The 23,732-nt window shown below is 38.6% G+C and overlaps 1 protein-coding gene and 1 long non-coding RNA gene across 11 annotated transcripts in view; one reads left to right on the top strand and one right to left on the bottom strand.

Annotated features, from left to right (window-relative positions):
- Positions 1-23,732, top strand: part of TDRD3 (tudor domain containing 3) — a 443,000-nt gene that overhangs the window by 46,789 nt on the left and 372,479 nt on the right. The gene's annotated exons all lie outside the window — the stretch shown is intronic.
- Positions 1,261-22,132, bottom strand: LOC140912051 (uncharacterized). Of its 4 annotated transcripts, XR_013635930.1 has the most exons (5): positions 21,716-22,132; positions 19,897-20,026; positions 7,068-7,295; positions 2,859-3,125; positions 1,261-1,319 (listed from the first exon to the last, which is right to left on the bottom strand). It is a non-coding gene; the product is annotated as an uncharacterized LOC140912051 (long non-coding RNA). The 4 variants fall into 4 exon arrangements; XR_013635931.1 differs by lacking the exon at positions 7,068-7,295; XR_012159211.2 differs by having other exon boundaries at positions 2,859-7,295.

Here is a 23,732-nt window from a genome sequence, read left to right on the forward strand (position 1 = left end):
TGTTTCGGCCCCATCATGCATTGCCAAATCTTTCCAACAAGTGCACTGAATGGTGGCAGGTTACATTGTGGGATACCTATCCAAGGTACACTTCACTATGCATCGATACAAGCACTCCTGGTGAGTACCTGCACTGCTGATACAAGGAGCCAAGTATGCACGCACATAAAAAATGTATTAACTGCGGTGGCTGTATGCTGGTGTAACTTGAGTCAACATAAGTTTGTAATGTAGGCCTATGACTGTACCTCAGCCTGTTACTTTAAAGCTTAAATTACACATATTTTTACACTGTTATCAGTAGGAATGTGTTGAGGCTGAAAATTGTGAAACTTTACTTTTTATTAGATAATTAATGTAACTTTTTAGCCATATGACAGAACTATGTGCTAAGCTATATTATGCATAATACAACTAAAAAGAGAAAAATTCACATTAATTCTGCTTGAGAAAGTGTTAAAAAGATGACAGATTATTTGAGATAATTTAGATTTTTTTAAGTGTCCCAGAATGAAACTTATTTAAAAAAAAATCTTACTGATAAAACTAGCATAATATTGAACATGCTTTGGTATCTTTCTGTATTTCCTTGTTAATTTTCCAAATGGGCATGTTGTTTTAAGGATTAAAATTGTACCCTTCAATTTAATAGAATTGAATTTTTTGCATTGTTTTTGTGTGTTGTGGCCACAAGCAGGTTTTGAGGCCTTCTTAGTAACAGATAGATCATTAAAAGGCCTATGAGAAAACAAAAAAACTATGTCTTTGTTTAAAAGAGAAATATTAAAATTAGGTAATTTATTTACCACTAACAACTTAATTACTTACCACCTAAAGGTATGAGTTGATTCCTTCGCCTGTGATATCATTCCCAGAAGCATCAACATAGTAGCAACAGTTTGATTACTATATCAGTAAACTGTTATTTTTCACCGAAAGCATTAGTCTTAAGAAAATGTCCTTTGGTCAGTGGTATCCAGGATCTTGAGACAATATGTATATCTTTGCACATATGCTATTAAAAAATAGTATTTTGTCAAATTAAGGTGTTGCCTTTATTATCTGTTGGAAGTGCTCATGATATGAGTAAAGAGGAGAGGAAGGCTGCAGAAATGTGGAGTGTCATGCAAATACGGCAATATAGTGATGGTTAGATATAAACAACATTGACAGAATGACATGGGAGGAATTTGGAAAGGCAAACGTGTATTTGAGAGTAATGAAGTGGGTAAAAACTCTTTGATCTTTTTTGAATGCAAGTAGATAAAGTGATTGGGAAAACTGATGAGGGAATTTGCAGTCTGATCATTGGATGGATCCTGATAATAGATAGAAAAACACAAACTTAAGATATTGCTGTGTCTAATAAATAATTGCACATCTATCTCTTGTCCCATAACCCAGAAGCCCCATTAAATATTTTACAGAGTAATTTAAAATGTAACTTTTATAATAATAAAATGTAATGATAACTTAAGTTGCCACATGTTTAATAAGGCACAAAGAGTGATATGCTGATACATTGATTTTTATTGCCCAGAATAATGCTTCTGCATTTTTTTGCTCTAACCAATAAAACCCTTGACAAAAAATCTTGCTAGCAGTTGGTTTAGATACAGCAGATTAATGTATTAGATTTTAAACTTGTTACCTCATTTTGTGGAAAGCTTGTGGGGTTTTTAAAGATATTAGACTCTACATACTTTAGGTTGAAGCTAGCTTTCCATTATAAGCCTAGTGCTTACTAGCCCCGTCGCATGATCAAAATTTGAATCTGTCTGAAATTTCACATTTCTAATCCTATGCCAAGGTAGAATTTTTGTGCAGATACAGAGGCAAATCTGACTAGGTGTCAGCTCAGTAAGTAGGTTTTTTTTTAAAATGACGGTTTTTACTTTTGTAATGTTTGTAAATAAATTAAGCTGGCTTTGTCTAGAAATTTAGGGTTTGTTTTTAACGTAGGTGAGGACTAGAAACTCCAGATTTGTTGCCTTCTGACTACTCATGTTTTTCAGGTTGGGTGGGGGTGACCTTTCAAGTCTTTGTTATCCACAAAAAAGAAACAAAACTAGTCACATTGTTAGGCTTATAAGAAGCACACGGAATCTTTTTCAGGGGAAAAGGCAATATGCCGCATTTATTGGAGATACAACAATTAGCATATGCATTCAATCACACACACATGCACACACTGTCCCACCAGTTGATGTTATAGTTACCAGTTCAGATTCCAGATCAATCTAGTGGCCAGCTCCACTCCATACATGCTTGGGTATTCAATAATTTCTCCTTTTTCCTAGCCCACTGACCCATAATCCGGGGGATCCCATGGTCAATTTTGGGAGCTGGCTCACTTTCCATATTTCTGTCTCCACAGACTGTCGGTGAGCAATTTTAACAATAATTTCACCGAATAACAAATTAGGCTTAACCATGCTGGAAACATATTGCATCCATTCATATTTGTAGCTGTCAAACAAGGACCTCTTCCATTGTTTTAAAAGATGCGTTAATACCCTAACATTTCCAGGTATCACCCAAAACATTTTGTGTTCAAGTAATGCTAAACTAAGAATTTGCATTTCAGTACATCCTATGGCCAAGGTAGTTTTATTCCCTAATTTTGTTGTTTATACAGCAGCCAGGTGGTGGTGTTTAACCACCACCACATTTTCCATGTTGCTTTCAGGTTTCCCAGACCTATTTTTACCAAGTCCACAGTAGTATCTGCCTGTTTGTGAATGAGACTATCTTGCAGTTGTGACAAGGAACTTAATTTATTCTTAATTATATCCAGGGTTACAGTATTTATAATCCCTGCTCCAAAAACCAATCCCTCCTAATATGGTGTCTGCTACCTGAGGATGTTTTTTCTGTTAACAGACTGGCATTCCTTGACATCTGCCCTTCTGCAACATTGGTTTCTGTAAATACAGTTAAAATGCTTATTAATTCTTTTTTGCCTAATGCAGTAGGTTTTTTTTGTAACACAATACACAACAATGCTAGCAACAAGACAAACAACACAAGACAAAACATAAAACACAAAACACAATTTTTGTCGTGATAGTAGGTTCTTGGTATTCTGGGTTGCTTTTTAGCTGGTACCAGCTTTTTCTGATTTTCTGAAAGACAAAAAGAACATGTTTCTACTCCTTTTGGGGTGGAAGATTATCGCTTAAAATATCCCTTTCTTTTACAAATACCCTTGCTGATTGCAGGCAAAACGGAGGAATTACCCCCAGAGTTTCCTGTGTTTTTGTTCTATAAGCAGGCCAGGTTTCAATGGCTTCTACCTTTTAAGGGTTTAGGGTGAATTATCCCGCTGTTCAGTTATTAAATTTATGAGGTGGTGTACCTCAGTTTTTCTTATACAGCAGACCAAGTTGTAATGGTTTTTTCTGCAGTGCTAAGCTTTAAGTTTGTTCCCAAGTAACAGGTGAGAAGCATCATTACCATATGACCTTAAATTTTTTTTGAAAAATCATACACCCTATACATTGTTACAGGGGTACTTTATTAACATTAAATTTATCCCAATATTTAATATTAACATCAAACCTATTAAAAGTATCTTGTTATACCATGCCTTTTATTTAGACAATTTGTTTTTGAGGCCTTTTTTCCTCATGAAATCTTTGCACAGGCTTTTTAATTTAATCATATTCTTGGGGTTTTGGTGAATTAAAAGTAGGGGTGTTGTGCATATAAGCAGACCCCTTTTGAACCTATCTTCAGATTTCTGCTCTTCATAAACAAAAAAATATATATATTTTTTTAAACTTAGGGTTAACCCTTTTACCCACTTTGCCATTTAACTGCTTTCAGAAAATTAGTAAACTATACTTTTGGAGTTAATAGTTAAAAAGCATGCAAACTTCAAGAAGCGTACATAGTCACATAACAATTACTACATGACACTACAATGACTGCATTGGCTTCAGAAAAGCTGGAAAGGTAGTAGCCAAAGGCCCTATATTAGAGCCACTGTGTGAATTACTTTATGCCTGCAGATTTCTTCTTGGTCACATGAGAAGTGCTATGCTATGTACATTTTGGGATGTTGAGTTTCTGCACGCAATGATGTTTTACTCCATTGTACTCTGTTAATTAACACTCTCTCATGGGGATGACAAAACATCAGTGTTGCACAGCTGTCCTGACCAATACATACATAAGCCTTTTAGGAATCTGTTAAGGACATCAATACCACAGGTGTTCATTTCAAGTCCATACCAAAACCTAAAGAAGATAACCAACCAGAAAGTTAACCTTGGGTTTCCATAACTGGAGCGGGATAGGGTGGGAGGAGAGGAGAGGAGGGAAGGAAGTAGGTAAAACTAGGTAACTTAAAAAGGTCATCCAGATAACTCTATATCACTACAGTGAGACAGACTTATGAACAACTTCAGCACTAAAACTGGACAGAAACCCACCCCTCCCCCTTCTCCTATTTTACCCTTTTTTTTGTGGAGAGGGGAGGGCATGATATGGGCAGAATTTTTTCCTGACCCTTAAAGTGGTAGCTGATCTCTTAAAACATAAGTAATTATTGTGGGCTGATCTACCCTAAAAAATTAGCGGGAATTAAATAGCTCATTCAGGATTGTGAAAAATTTCACTTTCTGTGTGATGTAATTAAGCTTACCTAAGCTGTGGTTTCTTCTGTTGCGCTATCACCTCTTGGAGGTGTGGATTTATGTCAGTGACAGAAGAACCCCTTCCGTCATTGTAGTAAATGTTTACACTACAGAGCTGTTGCTGTAGTGTTTCTAGTGTAGATGCATCTTGGGTGTAACTACAAATGAGTGCCTCCCAATCTTCAATGCATTTTTCCTCACAACAGTCTTATGAGGTAGAGAGTGCTATTATTGTTTTTACAGATGAGGAACTGAGACGTAGACAAACTGTGATTTGCCAAGGGTGACTCAGGAAGTCTGTGGAGGAGCAGGGAATTGGTCTCCGGTCTTCATAGGTTAGTCTCCTAATAACTGGACCATCCTCCTTTTTCTCTGAAGTATTTCTGATCTGTTGTTGTAGCCTTCAAACACCCTTTGTTCTGTAGATAAAACTTCATAATTTTAATGACTAATTTAGGCTTTGGCTGCTTTTTCTTCATTGGTTAATGAAGAAACTAACCATTTCTAGTATGTAGAAAACATACTTTTTTTATTTTTGTGATAACTGCAGTGTTTGATTAAAAGCCTAATATGACTGTGATGAAGCAGGAATTTTCTGTAATAAGACTATGAATCTTCTGTGTGCCTCAGTTTTCCCTATAATGCACATGGTTACTCAGTGAGAGAGAAAAATTACTGTTTGCTCTCAGGGTAGGCTAAGAGAGATAGGTATGAATTTTGCCTAGCTGAATGTGAATGGCCATTAAAAAGGACTGGTCAAGGCTGATCCCATATCAGTGGAGAGTCTGAGAAGACAATGGCAAATCCAATCACCAGGACATTGACACCTGTCAACCATAGACCAAGACAGAGATGGATTTCCCCGCCTCTCAGCAAAAAAGCTGAGCAAGATCTCTTAGCTCCAGAACAAAAGTTTGGGAAGGTCTGAGGGGGAAGCAGGGGGCTAAATGTTGGCTGCTTGAGGGAGTTAGGGTCCTCACAGAGGAACTGACAAGGAGGTGAGATGAAGAGAGACAGAACCTGAACCTGGGGTTTCCTACAGCTTGGCTGGGCACTGTGGGCTAACCAGAATGATCTATGCCTTAACCTTTATTTCTCTATGCTAACCTGAGGACTTCCTATGTTGTGTGCCAGCTGACGAATAAACCCTACGGTTTTGACAACGTAGCTTAAGTGTCTCTGCAAATGCTTGGTGAGATGCATTAATTCCTGAAGAACATACAAAGTCTCTATCAGGAGTCTGTCTCAGTTGGACTCACTGAATAGAGCTTGTGATGTGAAGCCGGAGTGCTGAAGCCACAGAAGTTCAGTCTTAGGAAATGATGAGGCCTCGTGACCTATCCTGAAGGAAGAGTGAATCCCCTTGGGGCTCTGGCACACTGAGTGAGTTCCTCCAGGAGACTGTTCCAAAGTTGGTGGTGTAGCACCCATCCTGTGGATCTGTGACAATGACAACTGAGTGTCCTAAATCTAATCTGACACTATATACAGTGAATTGCTGTGCATGATATTACACTGTTAATGCAGTGTTACGTATCTGTAGAAAATACTGAACATTAAGCAAAATAATGGGTGGTTATACTGTGATAGGTTTTTACTACTAAGCTTTTGATTTTAGTTTCCTTCTCTTCTGTAGCAGAGTAAGCCTTAAGGTGACTTAGAGCTGGTCTATACACCCACATATTGATTTAACTATTATGGTATAATTAAAGTGGTACAGCTCTCCTAATGTGGATGCACGTATGGATGGAAGCATACCAGTATGCTTATACCCGTATAGGAAGGGGAATAAGATGTACTGGTATAAGGCACCTTTTCTATTGATATAACTGCATCTGTGCTAGAGGCTGTCCTGGTATAACTCCCTTTGCCCCCAAAATAGTAACACTGAAACAAAAACTATGTGTAAATCAGGATGTGTGATATACTGTGGCACAGATATTGATAGTGTAGTTCCCCTTGTTATTTAAGGATCTGAAGGATGCCCAAGGCAGTAGTGCCATAAAAATGAATAAGACTTCAAAGTGAATGCAGGGTGTGAAATTGAAAATGTAATATGTGGCATCAAAGTCTGAGAAGAGTCTTGTGAAGTTTGAAAAGCTTCATTGCCTGGAGGTTTATAGCTTTCTAGTGATGGGACAGTTTTTTCTCAAAAGTTTTCATGGGCATCCAAACTGGTGTAAAATAATTATTTTATTCAAATTCAAAAAGTTACTATTTACACTGAGAAACTTCTCACTTTTTTGAATCTCTCTTTATTCAGGGTACTAGGATAAAGGATGTAGAGTTGTCTCCTTTTAAACACTAGATTGTAGTGGAATGCTAGCTGTGCTACAGTTGGGTTAAGACCAGTTTTCTGTTGAAGCTTTAATCTTAAATGCTATAAAATCCACACAGTTAATTGGATTATCTTGATATTTGGTTTACCTCAAAGTGATGCGAGGGTTCAGTCAGTGGTCCAAATTTGGAGTCAGTTGAGTAAGGGGTTCCTGAGGTGTAAAATGCTCTGAGAATAAAACAGCTTTTCTTCAAGTTGACTTGTATTGCCAATGTGTGTCTGCCCATACCAGGGAATCAAAGCATGGTTCTAATCCTGGCTCAAGAGTCGCACTCACTTGAGGTTATCCCCAGAAATTTCATGGCACCCATTTAGCTCTTTGGAGGGTGGGGAGCAAAATGAGAACATTGTTAGCAAAAGAGTTTGCTTCTCCGGTTAGGTTTATGCCTAAAATGCAAGAGCAAACAGATTACATTGAGCAAGTGCAAAGAGAGAGCCAAAGAGTATTTAAGTGGATAGCTTTCACTGCAGTTGGTTAGCTCAAGGGCATGAACAGTAAGCCCTTGATCCTGAATCTAGCAGCCAGTGTCAAGTCGATGGACAAGTGAATTCTTTTTGGGAGGGGGGAGTTGAGTGGGTTGTGGAGTAGGGGGAGAGGATTGCCAGACTACAGTGAGGGGGCATAAATGGGGATCGCTGGAGAGGAGTTGGGAGTCTCAAATGAGGATAGGGGGATACTGGGAAGGGAGAGGGGATAGTGGCAGGAGGACTGAGGGAGAGTAGAGGCCAGGGCACTTGTCAGACCCATACACTCTCTCCTTCTGTTTGTGTGCCAGAATCTGGGGGATTCTGAGCCCCTCTCCCTGTCTTCGTTTGTGTTCTGGGATCTGGGCAGCTCCTGCCCTTTTAGGGGGTATCTGAGCCCCCCTCCCTGCCCCTGTCCCTCTAGGGGGAGTCTGTGCCACACTCAGGGGAGGGGGAAACTATATATGGGGGTTTGTCACCCTCCTCGTGAGCCGGGTTCTGGGGATGCCTGCCCCTTTGGGGGTGTCTGGGCTTCTTCCCCCTCCCCCACCCATGTGAGTCAGGATCTTGGGAAGCCTGCTCCTTTGGTGGAGAGCCCACTACTGACATACTGGAGTCATGCACATGCTGCCGTGACTGGGCTAAGGAGATGCTTATGATAATTGATGCTTATCATAGACTTTGTCTACACTGGCAAGTGAAAGACAAAACTTTTGTCTTTCAGAGGTGTTAACCCCCCTTTTCCCTGAAAGACAAAAGTTTTGCTGATGACAAGCGCTGGTGTGAATAGGGCTTGGTCGGCAGGAGCACTCTCTTGCCGACCACACTAATGCCGCTCGTTGTGGGTGGAAGTGTTTTGCCAGCAGGAGAGCTCTCTGCTGCTGACCAACAGTGGCTGAACTGCGCATCTTTTCGTGGCACGGCTGTACTAGCACAGCCGGGTCGCTAAAGGCGGTGTAGTAGACACAGCGTTAGGCTCTGCAACGCTGGGGAGGGAGGATGGGAACACCAGCCAACATGAATGGAGCAGTTCACATGTCTCCGAACAGTTGTTTCAGGCCATATCAATCTCCGTGGGGTGTGGTCATTCAGTTGGGAGCATCCTGTTAAGATGAATGAGCCACTTCACACCTCTCAGATCTTGCCACTTTCAGGAATATTCTGTGCTGGGAATTTGCATATAGCAAAGTAGTCGCTGATAAAATCTTAAATAGTATAGCAAAGTCTTTGCTACAGTTAAGATTAAACCAATGTTTAAAGGACAATTTTTCTAAGTGTTCCAAAATCTCCATTCATCTCCAGAATATTGGGGGGTGCGGTGCGCGCAGGGGAGGGTGTTGTACTGTAGGGTTAGTGGTCTAAATTTTGGGTCATTTGAGTAAGATGTGTCTGAGGAAAAAACCCTAGGTTTTATCAATGGATTTTGTGGTCACCTGGCTTCTAAAATACCAGTGGCTTAATGTGACAGGAGTGGGAGAGGGTGAGCTGGAAATGGTGGTAGGGAGAGCTATATATGGTGGGAAACAGTGGAGAAGCGGGGAGGGAGAAAAGATATATACCAGTCTTCTCTTGCATGTTTAAAGGTACTGTGAGTACCTTGTAATAAAACTGTCACATTTTTGGGACGAAGAACGGTCTGAGATTTCTCTCACTGGCTGTTAACGATTACACACCAACCATTTCAGAGCACAGCCATTATCACCATTTCGCTACCTGTGTGTGTGACTTAAAAAGTGCATAGCAATGATGTTGCCTAGTGGAGAGAACAGTGGACTGGGTCTCAAGAAACCTGGACTCTCCTCAATTTCTCCGTCTGTGCAAGGGGAGTAATTAACTTCCTTGAGATCAATTGATGAAAGGACTATGTAAGAACTAGGTATGATCATTACCTGTCCCCAGGAGTGTCTGAACTGCACATCTACGTGAAAACTACAATTGACCACCACCCCTACCAACACATTTCTCTTTCTGTACTGCATAGGCACTGTGTACACTCATATGCTTAGCCTACTCCACAGAAAGAACACCACATGCACTATATTTTTACAACTTCTTCAGCCTCTTTTACAGTCCCTTTACCCTTATGCATATGATACCATCAAACCCTATACTTTCCACTTACCCTTCATTGAACTCATAGAGAACACTTGTTTCCCTCCTAACTGCTGACAATACCCATGGCAAGAAGACCCCTGTGCCCTACTAGTGATGCAGCCTCTACACAATATAGTACTAACATGAGGCATACTGGATTTCCCAAGGTACCTATGTACCTCTTTCCTTTGATCATACACACGGGGGTCAGGTAGAGAGGCTCACACATACACACAGAGGGCCAAAGCCCTGAAGATGACTGACTATCGCAATCACAGCTCTTCTGTGCTGCTCCAATTTAATCCTCCACCATTCATTACAGCTGTATCTAACACAATGCAGCTGGCGTGCATGCACATAATTCCCTGTGGCTAGTGCCAGCTCCAGGAGTTAAGTCTGCCGGGGCATTTACCTTAATTCTGCATTTCCTGGTTTTCATAAGCTTGAGTTTTGCTGAACTGGGCATTCTGGGAGGCCATGAGCTGTCACCAGGCAACCTTAACTCTGCATTAACAAAGTTTATTGCCATTTAATTTGTTTCTGTGGGTTGGCGCTGAAATTTTTTCCAATTGTCAATAACCATGAATATTTTTTTTATTACTTAATCATTTTCTCCTTTATTGGAACTATTCCACTGTAATTTTCAAGGGAAAAGTGGCTCTGTGTTCTCCTTAACCTGCAATAATTCAGGTTCACTTCTATTTTTTTAATGTTTGTATTCTGTGACAATACACGTGGACTCAGTTCATCTATACCTTACATTGCTGCAGTAGGAGTATTCATATATATATATTCATGGGTTAAAAAGAAGGGTGAAATGGAAGGAAACCAAATGTAAAACGTGGTATGGATTATTGAAATTGGTCAGTCCTCTGTAGATCGTGTGAGGTAGAGGAAAGTAACTTCTGAAGTACCACAAATTTTCCTTATGGAAAGAAGTGATGAATTAAAAAAAAAAATTCCCACAATGTATTAATTACATGGGAGGAGAGAGTATTGCTTAGAGCTAAGGAAAAATAATTAGCATTTATGCATTTTTTGTGTGTGTGCTAACAAGTCCCACAGAATAACAAGCTAGAAATTTAAAAATATCATATAGACGTGTTTGTATGAGTATATGAATATACATGTATATCACTTACAAAAAACTTTTGTTAAAGAGAATGTTAAGGCTGCAAAGTCAAACATTTCCAAGTTTGGAAACACCAGTATTGGGGCTACCTGTGCAACCTTAAATTGGCCTCCTTGTAGATATGTGTTATGGTAGAATCTTGGATGATATAATCACATACTTTTTCTACAGTATACATACCTCACTGAATGTACAGTACTGACTATTTTTATGTATAGATCTGTTCTAACTTTTTCATAAAGATCCACCAAGAACTACAGTATTTACCATTATCACTGGTAGTAGATGGAAAATAGTGAAGGAAATGTAAAGCTCAAAATTGGTTCCTGCATGCCTTAAATGTTAGAAGGACAGCTACACATACTTGGCTTGTATCAAGGTACAGAGCACCATGTTAGAATTTTATTACCAGATGATTCACAAAAAGTGAGTCTTAAGGGCTGGTCTACACTGCTGTTTAAGTTGATATAATTTGCGTCGCTCAGGCATGTGAAAACAACAGCCCCTGAGTGATGTAAGTTACATTGGCTTAAAGCGTTGAACACTCTCTCTCCAGTCTCTTGCGGATGTGGAATAATTATGCCAATGGGAGAGCACTCTCCCATAGTGTCTTCACCAGCTGCACCAATGTAGCGTAGTAGTGTAGACATGCCCTCAGTCTTAACTCCAAATGGAATCTATACCTCTGCCTACCTATGTTCCTGACTCAAACAGCCAAATAAATTTTGACCTCACCCAAAGTTGTAACATAATATACTGAAACATGCCCAAATGCAATTCTCACTTGACCCAAACAGAGAAGAGAAAGCAATGTTTAGTCAGTATTAGAACAAAGTGCATCCAGAAATGAAACACCGGTAAATACACTGATGATAAGGATTTGAGTGTTTCCTCTATGTCCTGTCCTCCTCTTTGCAGCAGGAGAGTATGAATAGCCCTTTGTTCTAACACAGCTGGAAGGGGGACACTTTCCTTTTTTAGGGCAAAGAAGAGGGGTTCTTAGAGGTGTGACCTCTGGTGTGGGCTGTGATTGCTTAGGAGGGCCAACAATCCTCTAGCAAAAAACCCAGACACTGCCATGTGTGGTTAGGAGGGCTAAAGGAACTGAGCTCAGATGCCCAAAGGTTCGCCCAAAAGATGAGTTTACAAGCCAGGGTAGTTTAGTACCAAGCCAAACTTTATTAAATAAACAAACAATACAAATTTAAACAGAATTGGGAAATGAATGTAACTTTTGCAGCAAAGAGTGGCTGTAGCTGTTCAGACTAGCCATTAGCTGCTGTTTATCGCTGGCCAACCTTAAGGTCAGATTGGCTGCCCTGCCAGATACACTGTTTGCCTGCCCAGCCCCTAGACACATGACTTGGACTGTAAGCCACAGTGTATCCTTGTAGAGCTGTTACTGAGACAGAGTCCAGGTAGTCTCTGCCATTGAGTGGGTCTGTCCTAGCTTGAATACCTCTTGCAAAGGCTGTCTGTCACAAAATGCTGCCAGCAGCTGCTTGGCTGGCATCCTGCCACACAAACTGCCTGCATGCTATTCTATGAGCCAAATTATATGTGTAGATTAAATATGAAACCCTATTTCCGTAATCAAGAGAAGGTGTCAGTAAATATTTCTTTAGAGACATCATAACACTAATTATTTCACTGTGCCCATAACCTCTGGTGATCTGGCAGTTGGCAGTGTTTACAGCCATTTAGCTGTCTGACTGAAGTGCATTCTTTTTTCAGGTGAGAGCATTGTCTTGGTTAATTACCATTATTATCAAGAAAATTTCTAAAATGTATACTCCTTTTCAGCTTGGTTTAAACCCAGTACTGAGCAGCTTTCCAGCTCGTGAAAAATAGATTCCAAACCAAAGACCTCCTAGAGACATCCATGTGCAGTTGCAGGTCCATGTGGTGATCACATTTGATGATGACTTATGAGTCCATCAGCCATAGCACCACTAATAAATCTTTTATGGACTGTAAATACTTCAAGGTAACCTTTACTGCATTCTTGACTTCTGATCTGTTCCCTTAATCTTAATGTTTTCTCAAGGACTATCTGACTCTTTCAGTTTCAGCATTAATTTCTGTGCTTAAATTATAAGGTATGCACAAGAGGTGTTCTGTTTTCTTTTATCAAAAATGTATCATGTTGCCCGGTGCCTGCCCAAAGACTGTTCTAAAAATGTGAAATTGTCATGACTTCTTGGAACCAATAAAGAAAATCCTTGTCAATGTTATGCCCCTGTGATGGCTACTTTTGAAACCCATTTGACTGTCCACTCTAAAGAGAAGCCTGAACTCAAAAGCAGCACAGGAATCTGAGAACACCAGGGACCTGGCCCCGTCAATGTAAGATGAGCCTTCAGAACTAAAAGCCAGCTGATCAAAATCATTGAGATTAATGGTTAGCAAATAAAATGCCATCCCATTGCCATATGCATGTGTTTTTGTTTTTTTTTGGCACTGTATCTAATGATTCAAAAACAACAGGAGTACTTGTGGCACCTTAGAGACTAACACATTTATTAGAGCATAAGCTTTCATGTGCTACAGCCCACTTCATCGGATGCTTATGCCCACGAAAGCTTATGCTCTAATAAATTTGTTAGTTTCTAAGGTGCCACAAGTACTCCTGTTCTTTTTGCGGATACAGACTAACACAGCTGCTACTCTGAAACCTATCTAATGATGAAATCTCTTTAAAAATTCAAAGGGTAGCTCTTTAAATATGATGGCTATTTTGATGATCCGATGCATCCGATGAAGTGAGCTGTAGCTCACGAAAGCTTATGCTCAAATAAATTTGTTAGTCTCTAAGGTGCCACAGGTACTCCTTTTTTTTTTGATGATCTCAGTTTCCCCTCATATTATTTTTCTTACTGTGTCTGCCAGCAAAGCTACCAACCAGAAGTTTCTATACACATGTAACCTCAAGTCTATGTAGATAATTCTAAAACCTTTTGAAAATCAATTTCTTAATATTCTGCTGACCCTCACATCTGACCTGTCCTTTGGGAGTACTAACTAAAGAAGAAAAATGAGGATTTGACTCCTTAACTTTTAGAGAGTGCTAATTTGGGGTGATGCTTTTCCTGGAGCTCATCTAGGCTTTTGGCTTAATTGAGTTTTCTTCTAGATATTTGCTTTTTTGTAGTTTCCCTTTGCTTCACCCCCAGCTCTTCTTAAGGCAGTGTGTGTGTGTGTGTGTGTGTGGAGTTGACGGAAGGGCTGCCTTCTGCCTAATAGGAGATCTCCTTTTGAGCCAAAGGACTTTTGGCACAGGTTAACACAAAACTGGATTATGATGGGTTATGAAGGACAGAGTAGGATTGGTTACCATCCAGATGCACACAATACTCAGCATACCCAGCTCAGTTGGCCACTGACTGCTTTGTGAATCTGTGTGGAGGAGGGCTGGACTGTTAAGTTGGGTGCTGGAGCTGAATTCTTCACTTATGACACTTAATGTAAAGCCTGTTCCTATTCCCACTAATGTCATTTTTGAGTTTTGCCATTGACTTGGAGTGGTACAGTTCTATATCTCTTTTTCCAGAAAATATTGCATTTGTTTATATTAGCTGGTACTTTTCAGAGATCATGTACTTCATTTTGCACCAACCAACCCACCAAAAACCTCCAAACAGTGAATAAGAATAAAAAAATACTTGGGAGAAACCAGTAAATGGAAAACTCTATGGCATTTTGTATCCATCTTAGACTGTAAAGGGTGAATTCGTATGTTAGGCAGAAAATATGGAGAAAGAGATATTGAAACAAAGAAACATACCTCTCTAGGTTAGAGTGTGAGTAATATTTTCAAGTTGTATGCTTTTTTGGTTCAAAATGTACTTGGGAGCAATACAGGTTAAAGGAGGTTCATGCTGGCCCAGACACTTCCATGTGAATTTTTGAGCACTGTAGCTTGCACATGCAAGTGATTTACCATCAGAGCATATTTGGACAAATCTTTTTTTGTCCGTGTAAATATAATTGGTGCATGCAAAAAATAATGCTTAAAAAACACATGCAAGTGTCTGAGCGTATAAGCTTGTGTTTATGCAAAAAGAGGCCAGTGTACATAGATATGTGCATATATACCATATATGAGGTAGGGATAATGTAATAAAGAATCATGTTCCAGCTACCAGAGATGTTTCCCTTCTCCCCGCCCCTCCTCCCCCCAAAATAGAAGAAAACAAAAAAACCTGCATTGAACTTAGGCTGTACTTGTGAGTTATGTGGCAATTCCATGGCAACAAAATCCTGATACCACACCATGCTGTCATATATTTTATATGATAACCTGAGATAAATATATTTATTCCACACACACTTTTAATCTTGGAGTGAGAGCTGTCAGGTTTAGATCGAAGAGGAGATTTAAGTAGGAATAGCAGGAAGGAGCAAGAAATCGTATACTATTCTTTAAAAATTAAAATACGACAACAAAACCAACTTGGACCATATTATGCTCTGATACACACCTATGAACAAAAGAGAAATCATATATACTAGTCTTAATATGCTAATTAGTTGTCTGCAGTTGCCTAAACTAATATCACACTCATGGAGATATTAAAAATCAAAATTAAAGCCTCATTAAATACATACAGTTCTTTGAATATCACAAATAAAGATAAATTAATAAAGCTGGAGAAGGCTGACTAGTAAGGAGAGAGAGTATTTGTAGAGATACTGATCTTTGGAAATATCAACAGTGATATTAAATTTCTTGAATTTCACAACTGTTTAAGAAGGCTTTGCTAAAATAATGGTGTAATGTTTTCATGAGTTTGGCGGTGTTCTATCAACTTGTTTTCCAAATACTAATATTGGGTTTTATGTTTGTAAAGTACAAACTCTGCATTATGCCAATCAAAAACACAAGATCCTGTAATTAAGAAATATTAGGGCACTTGGAAAACAACGAAGTTTAGGGAATTAATCATGAACTTAATTACAATAATTAGTTTCAAGAAATTTTTCAGAAAAATAGATTTTTGGAGACTAGATTGTGTACATTTCTGTATTTTCATATTGTGATTTCTTTTATGTGTTCTGTGCTCTTTTTATGGTTAATGATATATCTAGTTTCTCATTTCTGTGTGCCATGGGAACATAGTTGATTTTAAGTTAAAAATATCTGCTTTTTCTCTCAGTAAAGAACTAATTGATCTGCTTAACTAGGGCCCAGTTCTCTCACTGAAGTTAGTCAGAACTCCCATAAAAGTCAATGGAAGCAGGATCAGACCCCTGAAGAGCAGTGTCCTCTACAGGAAGTGGGTCTTACTCTCATAAACTGGGTAATGTAGGAAGCTCTGTGCTGTCAAACATGCCAGAAATGTTTTAATCTAAATAAAGTGATTCCATTGTTTTTTTTTCTCTTTGTAATATTTAGAAATTTTAAAACCTTTTTTTTTCTTAAATCCTATATACCCTGGCATTTGGTTTACAGGTAAAATACTTAATGCTCATGAGGTTTAATATGATACCAGCCAAACAGGCATATTAACCATATCAATTAAAATATTAATTGGCTGTAATATAATAGGTACAGTTAACCTGTCTTTACCCTTTTTTCAGTAGGTAAGACAACAGTTCAACTATACTTCCCATAGTAAATATAGGCAGCATCCGCATGCACTGAATCTTAACCACTCCCACTTTATTTTATTTTCCACGTATCTGTTTTACGTGGAGAGTTCGAGGGTGGCAAGGACACAAGTGAAGATCTACAGTTTTGTTGTACCGTAACTACATTCCCATATACCTTCCCAATTTAGCGTTTAAGTATATCATTAACTTTAAATGGTTTGGCTTTCAACCGATATTTTTTGTTTGTTTATAAAGTTTTCTTCTTCAGGCATATTTAAACTTAACTCCAAATTTAATAAAATTTTTGTACGGAAATTGTGATACTTATCAGTTTGCTTTTCCTCTTGAACGTTGGGGTAAACTGTATTTGCTTACATTTATTCATTTGGTAAATCTTCAGTGTGATGAAACAACTTCCTCTATTCGTCACTTATCAAACATGCATTTTATATACAGATGCAAGGTGAAACAAAAAAGATGAAGTTTTTGCTGCTTTTGAAAAAGACATTTCTACAACTTAAGCCAAAGCATACATCAATATTCATATGCAGAGCTTATATGGCAGTACTTCAATCCGATTTAATTTTGAAAACATGTTCCCTATCTAATACTCTGCTTTGTACAGCAGTCCTAACAGAGCTTTAAGGTTTATATCTCTGAAGTTGTAAAGGACTATAATAAAATGCGGTAGTCTACTGATTTTTATAATGCATACAGTAAACAGCTGGTATGTACATGGCCTCTAGTAACCAAGCTGATTACATGACACAGATTAGAGGTCTTAGAAGTTCTATAAAAGGCTAGAGGAGAGAATTAAAGAAGACTGGTATGAATTTATGTAATACAGCAAATCTAGAGGTAATTGACTTTACAGGAACTCAGTAACACTTTCAGCAATGAATGACTTACTTGGGAAGAGGAAAAAGGAGTCCAGTAATAGTTCTGTGAGAAACCATTAAATGCCTGCTGTTTACCTTTCTGCTTTATTTAAGGTGTTACTGACATTGGCAACAATTTTTATATTTTTCTTTTGCATCAGTTAAGATCTGAATTTTTCACAGGAGCAGAATGTAATTTTGTTGTCGCTGTACAACAACTTTTAAAAAAATGTTTTGTATGGTTAGGGAACTGGAAATGTTTGGATCAGTTTAAATCTAGCCCATTATCATTAATGCCCAAAAATGATGATCCAGTTGCTGTTCAGGTGCCTAAATGACATGGCTTTGGTTCAATTCCCAGTTGAAGAGCATCCATGTTCCAATAATCATCATCCCAGTTTAAAGTAATTGGCATTCAAAGATGAAAAACTTTGGAAGGCACAGAAATGGAAGTAATCTCTCAAGCACAGAGTTGATCCTCTCTGTAAGACTAAGGCATCAAGACAGTGAGCAGTGTAAGTGAGCTTGCACTGGTGATTCCCGTACTAGACTAGACCCGTGCTATAGAGAAAGAAAACTGTCACTCTCCAGAGTGTCCAGGTAATTTAATTTTCACCAGCACTAAATTCAGTAAATAAAGTAAGTAAATAAAGGTAGAAGAAAGGGAGGAGTTGGGGCAGAAATCATGCAATTTGAACAAACTATTACTCCTCTCTCTCACTCAGAGAGAGTGCTTTGGTGCTTTGTCTTGTTGTTTTAGCTTTCTGCTGCTGCTACTCCCCCAAATATATGTTACTGCCTGCTAGAATAGAATGATTAGTAACTCTGTTTTAGTAGAATACTAGAAAATATAGGTGAAATGTGTCAATCACAGTATTTGCTTACTTACTACTATGTGGCTGGAAAGTGAAACTGTGACACTTCAGCAGATAGGAAAACCCAAGTCTAACAGCAGAGAACTGGATGTTGGTTCCTCACATATCTATCTCTTAGTCATGGTGTCTTTTTTTTTTCAGGAACATACCGTCTGACCAGGCAGAATTTGAAAGGAAAGACTGAAATGTTACTTTAAGTTAAGATTTAATAACTATCCGCAATTAACTTTTTTTAACTAAAAATTATTTTGCCCTAACCCATGGGATTGATTTTGCAAGACTCTTTTCAACAACTAAAACTTGAGGTTAAATGATAGCATCTTTATGCAGAACTATGCTGGAACTTGAGAACTTCTGATGGCTCTTGGGCTAATTTCAGATGGTTGTATTGTGCTGTATCATCTTCTGTTGCTCTGAGTTTAGTTGTATTATTTGAGCCTCTTCTGTTATTACTTTGGCCTCCCCTTTTGTTTTTAATAAACTGCATCAGTTTCAATGTGCTTTCTATCCACTTTGTTTAATGGTTTAACTGGATTTGTGTATTGGCTCAGATTACTTTTTTTATTTCATCTACTTGTGAGCTCTTCTCTGCTGCATCTTGAGGTGGTGCATCGGAAAGAGGAGATGTAAATGTTGGACAAATTTATTTGACCCTTTGATTCTGAGTCCCAACTTTTACTTTTGAAACCTGTAGTTTGTACATTTTCTGAAATATAACTTCAGTTCCATATGTGCTTATTTGAGAAATAGCTTCTTTTGTTTAAGACTGCTTCAGAATTGTGACAGTTGCAGAGCTAGGGTTGCAACTCTGTTCCCTTTCTGGTCTCTAAGTACTACCACTCTGGTATAATGCCTCATTCCTTTGCTTATCTTGGGGTGGAATTTCATAATTCTCCCATTCTTAGACTGGGACCTGGGCTATGGTACCGTTCTTACCCTGCATGTCCAACTGAGCTCTGGTACTTAACTGCTGTTCTCTGTATCCAGTGATATACAGTGATCAGAAAGCCTTCTTAAAATACAAGTAGGTATTTTGTTCCTACTGCTAAAATAAAACAGAGAAAAAAGGATTTTTAAACAACGGTCTACATGCATGCCTGATTTACTGAGCCCCACCATTGTTGGTTGACCTACACAAACCTAGATTCTCCAGACACCACAGCTGATGCCTGTGTTTCAGTCAGGTTCCCCTGAACAACCACTCTCTCTTGAGCTGGTCCCTTTTAATCTTGCCAGAGTTCATTTGTTCCCTGGGCTTTAACCTTTCCTGGTCCAAATGAGATTTTTGCAGAATAGCTGAAGATATAAGTAAAATCATCAAAGGAATAGTTCTGCCATTGCCAGTTACCACCACTTAAAGGTTTGCTCAGAGGTGACTGTCTTGAGCCGTTCTTTTCCTTCCTACCTGTTTCTTCCAGATAGGCCCCTGCTGAGCTTAACCAAGATATTCATACAAGAAACATCACAATAATTAGACCAGGGATTGGCAACCCTTGTCAGATGGCCCATCAGGGTAATCCGGTGGTGGGGCGTGAGACATTTTGTTTACATTGACTGTCCGCAGGCATGCCCCCTCCCCCCAAAAACAGTTGTCTCAGAAGTGTGGGATTTTAGCGGGGCAAAACAAAGAAATCGCTCTACAACTTCACCATTGCCAGTCACATACCTCAAAATCATGTCTGGTGTTGAATTGACTATTATGGAATAGTACTTGGCATCCTTTAGTTCATCAGTGATTTGGTTTCTGAGCTGCTCTGCTATTATAGTGATGTATTCATCATAGGTTTGGTGCATTAAAAAGTTGGTCATTTCTGAGCCACAATAGTGATGATTTTTCAAATGTTCTTTGAGAAAATCGTCAAGATAGTTAAAAAAAAATTACCTTTTCGATGTGACAAACATGACTCATCATGTTCTCTTAGACGTAGTCCCAAAGAAGACAGCAGTTTGACTGTGGCAACATCATGTCTCAGCACTTTCCTCCAATAAGGACATACCTTTTCAAACTGAGCCTGTAATACAGAATCAATTCTTCCAGATAATTTACACCTTTGCTTACACATAGCATTAACGTGAGCTTTGGAAGTTTCATGATCAGCAATATGTCTTGCAATGTTTCTACAGTTAGAATGCCCATTGACAAATGTTTGTTTTCTTTTACTATGATCAGGGAATAATTTGCAAACATAACAGTAGACTGCCTTAGTGGTTTCTGAAAAAATTAACCAAATTGTCATTTCTGTAATTCCATTTTTTTCATCCTCAGAAAATGAAGACTCATGAAGACCTCTTAATTGCTTTTGTCCTGCAACCTCATACTCTTTTTCTCAAATTTTCCACATTACTTACTTTTTTCAGTTTATTTACTAAGAAATATTCTATCATAGCCAATGAAACAGATTTTGGCCATAATGCAATGTCTTCAGGCTAGGTTTCTTCCCTTCCTTTGACAAAATCACCAATATTTTGTAGTTCCATTGTCACTTCAGAGTCCACTTGTTCAACTTCTGCAGTCGTTGTGGTATCCTCAGAACTCGGCAAGTGATCAGATAATTCAGATGTTTCCTCGCCCATACTTTTTGATGAATGTTCACTATTCAATACTTCAAGCTTTTTAAAATAAGATGACAAACTGTCTTTTTGCTTAGCTTTGTCTTCTTGCCTCGCCTTCATTCCCCCCCCACCCATTTTTGACTGCCAGACTCATGTTGCTTTATTATTGCTAAAAAACTGACCTTGAGTTTAGGCAGGAGCATGGCCACAGGTGGGCCGTGGACCACCTAATTAGGTTTAATGCAGTTAATCCCGCATTTTTAATTGGTCCATGTCTAAGTAGTTAGGTCAATGCAGAGTCAGTGTAGACACTGTGTTGCTCACATTAACTGTTGCTGGCTTTCAGAAGCCATTCACCAGTTACCCTCTTCGATAGTTCAATGGTGCAAGCGTTCTTGGTAAGGATGCACACCACCAACACAAGGAGTGTAGACGTGCACTGTTACCCCAAAATTTGGACCGAAGGCACCTCAGTACTGGTTTGTCTATGACCATAAACCAATTGTCAGTTTGTCTCACCCAAATGGTTAATGAGGGGTGGCTTGTCCTAGAGGAATTGCTGGGGTTTTACCTTGGTGTTTGTCTCTGACTGTGGAGGACTCCCCAGAGCAGACTATTTCTCCTAATCTATGAGAGGACACGGATACAGCCTTCCGCTCGAAGGATTGATATTCAAGCAGTAATTTCATTTAAAAGAAATAATCAATTACAATACACTTAAAGCAAAAAAGAAGAATACACTACAATACATAAGATATAGTGAAACACAATTGCTTTACATTTAGAAGTTATACACTAAAGCAGTGCAATAGAATAAAATGCACAGAATACACAGAGTATATAGCAGTTATAGTGTAGCACTTAAGGTACATAAAGACCTCTCATACACATGCATAGAGCCCCCAATGCAATGTTGTCACACAGTGCTACAATTATCACAAGGAGACAAGCAGAGCTTCTATACATACATACAGGAAGGGATTATGATGTTATTTAAAGAGACGTTACTATTTAACATTAACATTCTGTGAGCCGCGGCCAAGCTGTCACAGAATGGGTGCGGTGGATGTCACTCAGACGCAGACATCTGACTGTATTTAAAGGCACACCCAGACACGCTTTTAAAACAGATAGAAAATCAGACTTACACTCTTCCTTCTCAAAAATTCCTCCAATTCATCTTTCAGGGTCCTTTTGATCTGTCTTATTGGGCTTCATATTGCCTGTGCTGCTGCTTCTCCTGCTGCTTTTGCTACTGCGGCTTCTTCAGTTGCTGCTGTTTCTTCTGCTGCTGTGGCTTCTTCAGCTCCCACCACTCTCTTCAGCTCCTGATCTCTTCACCGCAGCTCAAACACCCACACACAAGCCTGCTGGCTGTCAGCCTTTATATAGGATTACCAGCCCTCCTCTCATTGGTTGCTTTCTCATGTCCAGCTCATTAGCATAGATCCTCCCCAATGTAGCGACATTTGCTTAGCCAATCAGCTTTACCTATTATTCAAGCTGCTCCTCCTCCTAACTCAGTCGCGTAGATCCTCTGCTCGCCTGACTTACTAGCATAGATCCTCCTCTCTCCGGAGCCCTCCCTTTTAGGTGTTCTGACGTATGCTGAGTCATTCCCCATTAAACTCTATCTAACCTTTATCCCTTGTCTGCTCTGCATCCTCCATTTTAAGATCTATAATAGAGAATCATTGCGGCTGCCATTTTGGGTTTTTCGCTGTAAATTGTCACTATTTACCACTTATCTCAAGTCTTAATTCTAAAACAAACTACAATTCTATGCAAGTTAAAGCATCATAATACTGTTACCACCTTTGTAATACTTACTTGGCTTTTCACGATGTTTTTTCTCCCTCTGCAGCTGCCTGGTGCTGCTTTTCTTACACAGGATCAGAGGAACTTAAAAACCCCTCTTGTGTCAGCGGAAGCAATGTAATTATTGTGGCAGCTGTATGCCAACATAAGTTAGGTCAACTTACTTTTGTAGTGCAGACTTGGCCTTAATGTAGTAAACGTGTAAGGCATTTGACTGTTGCATCTATCTACGCTTGGAGTGTGGGCGTTCCAGTAGGTTTACAAATGAGCTAACTGTGAGTTGTTTGCTTTTTGTTTACTATAATGGTATAATTTCTTCTACCATTAAAGTGAGAAAGCACTTATAAAAAATTAAAACTTGAATATCTAACTTACTGCATTTGTCATGCATGATCAACCATCTTCAATTAATCTCTTTATGCATTGTTTTACATTTTAAAGCTACTGATAATTAAAGAAAACAAACTGCTAAACAGAAGGAAGACAAAGTTTGTCAGCTGCAAAAGCTAAAAATAGATATGAGTGATCACATTTATGATTAGTTATGATGCAAGGAAGAAATATTACTGAAGATAAGAATATAGTGCAGAATTTTGACCACTAAATTGTGAATTTTGACTTTAGACAAAAAAAGCATAATCAAAGGTGTGCACCCTATTATATTCAGCTTTAACACTGGGCACATTGTTGTGTGTTAAATAGGCAAGACAGCGTATTTTTAAAATATATAAATAGCATGCATTTAATAGCGTTTATCAATAGTTTAATAAATCTAGTTAGATTTCACTGTCATCTTTTTGTGATATGTTCATATTTATGCTGCAGGGATTGTGAAAAATCTATTTTAACTTTTAAAATCATAATAGAAATAGGATGTTAATAGTTTGATTACAAGGACAATAAGTTAAAGCTTACATTACATTACATGTCTCTTGAAATTCAACCTTATTTATCGTCTATCACAGAAAGAGATCAAATCAGACTTGTATAAAAATACTTTTTATTAATTCATAAATTAATTTTTAAAAGAAATTCTTCAATTCTATTCTATATATTTTATTGAAATAAGGTATACTTTTGCTATTACTGTGTATTTTAGATAGCTATGATATGCAAAAACTATATTAAAAACATTAAGGTTACAAAGTCAAGCACTCAAAAGATAGAAAATGTCAGAATGAAGCTTGCCTCCACAGTCTTAATTTGCTCCCCTTGAGCGTATGGATTATGATGTAGTCTTTAAGTCAGTGCACAGAATGGACAGTGCTCGCTTAGTGAGTAACTATTCAATGTTTTGTTCTCATTATTCAATTTGTGGCCCCATAACCCCTTGTTTACAACATACTA

The sequence above is a fragment of the Lepidochelys kempii genome, chromosome 1 (assembly GCF_965140285.1).
Source record: "Lepidochelys kempii isolate rLepKem1 chromosome 1, rLepKem1.hap1, whole genome shotgun sequence".
NCBI lineage: Eukaryota > Metazoa > Chordata > Testudines > Cheloniidae > Lepidochelys > Lepidochelys kempii.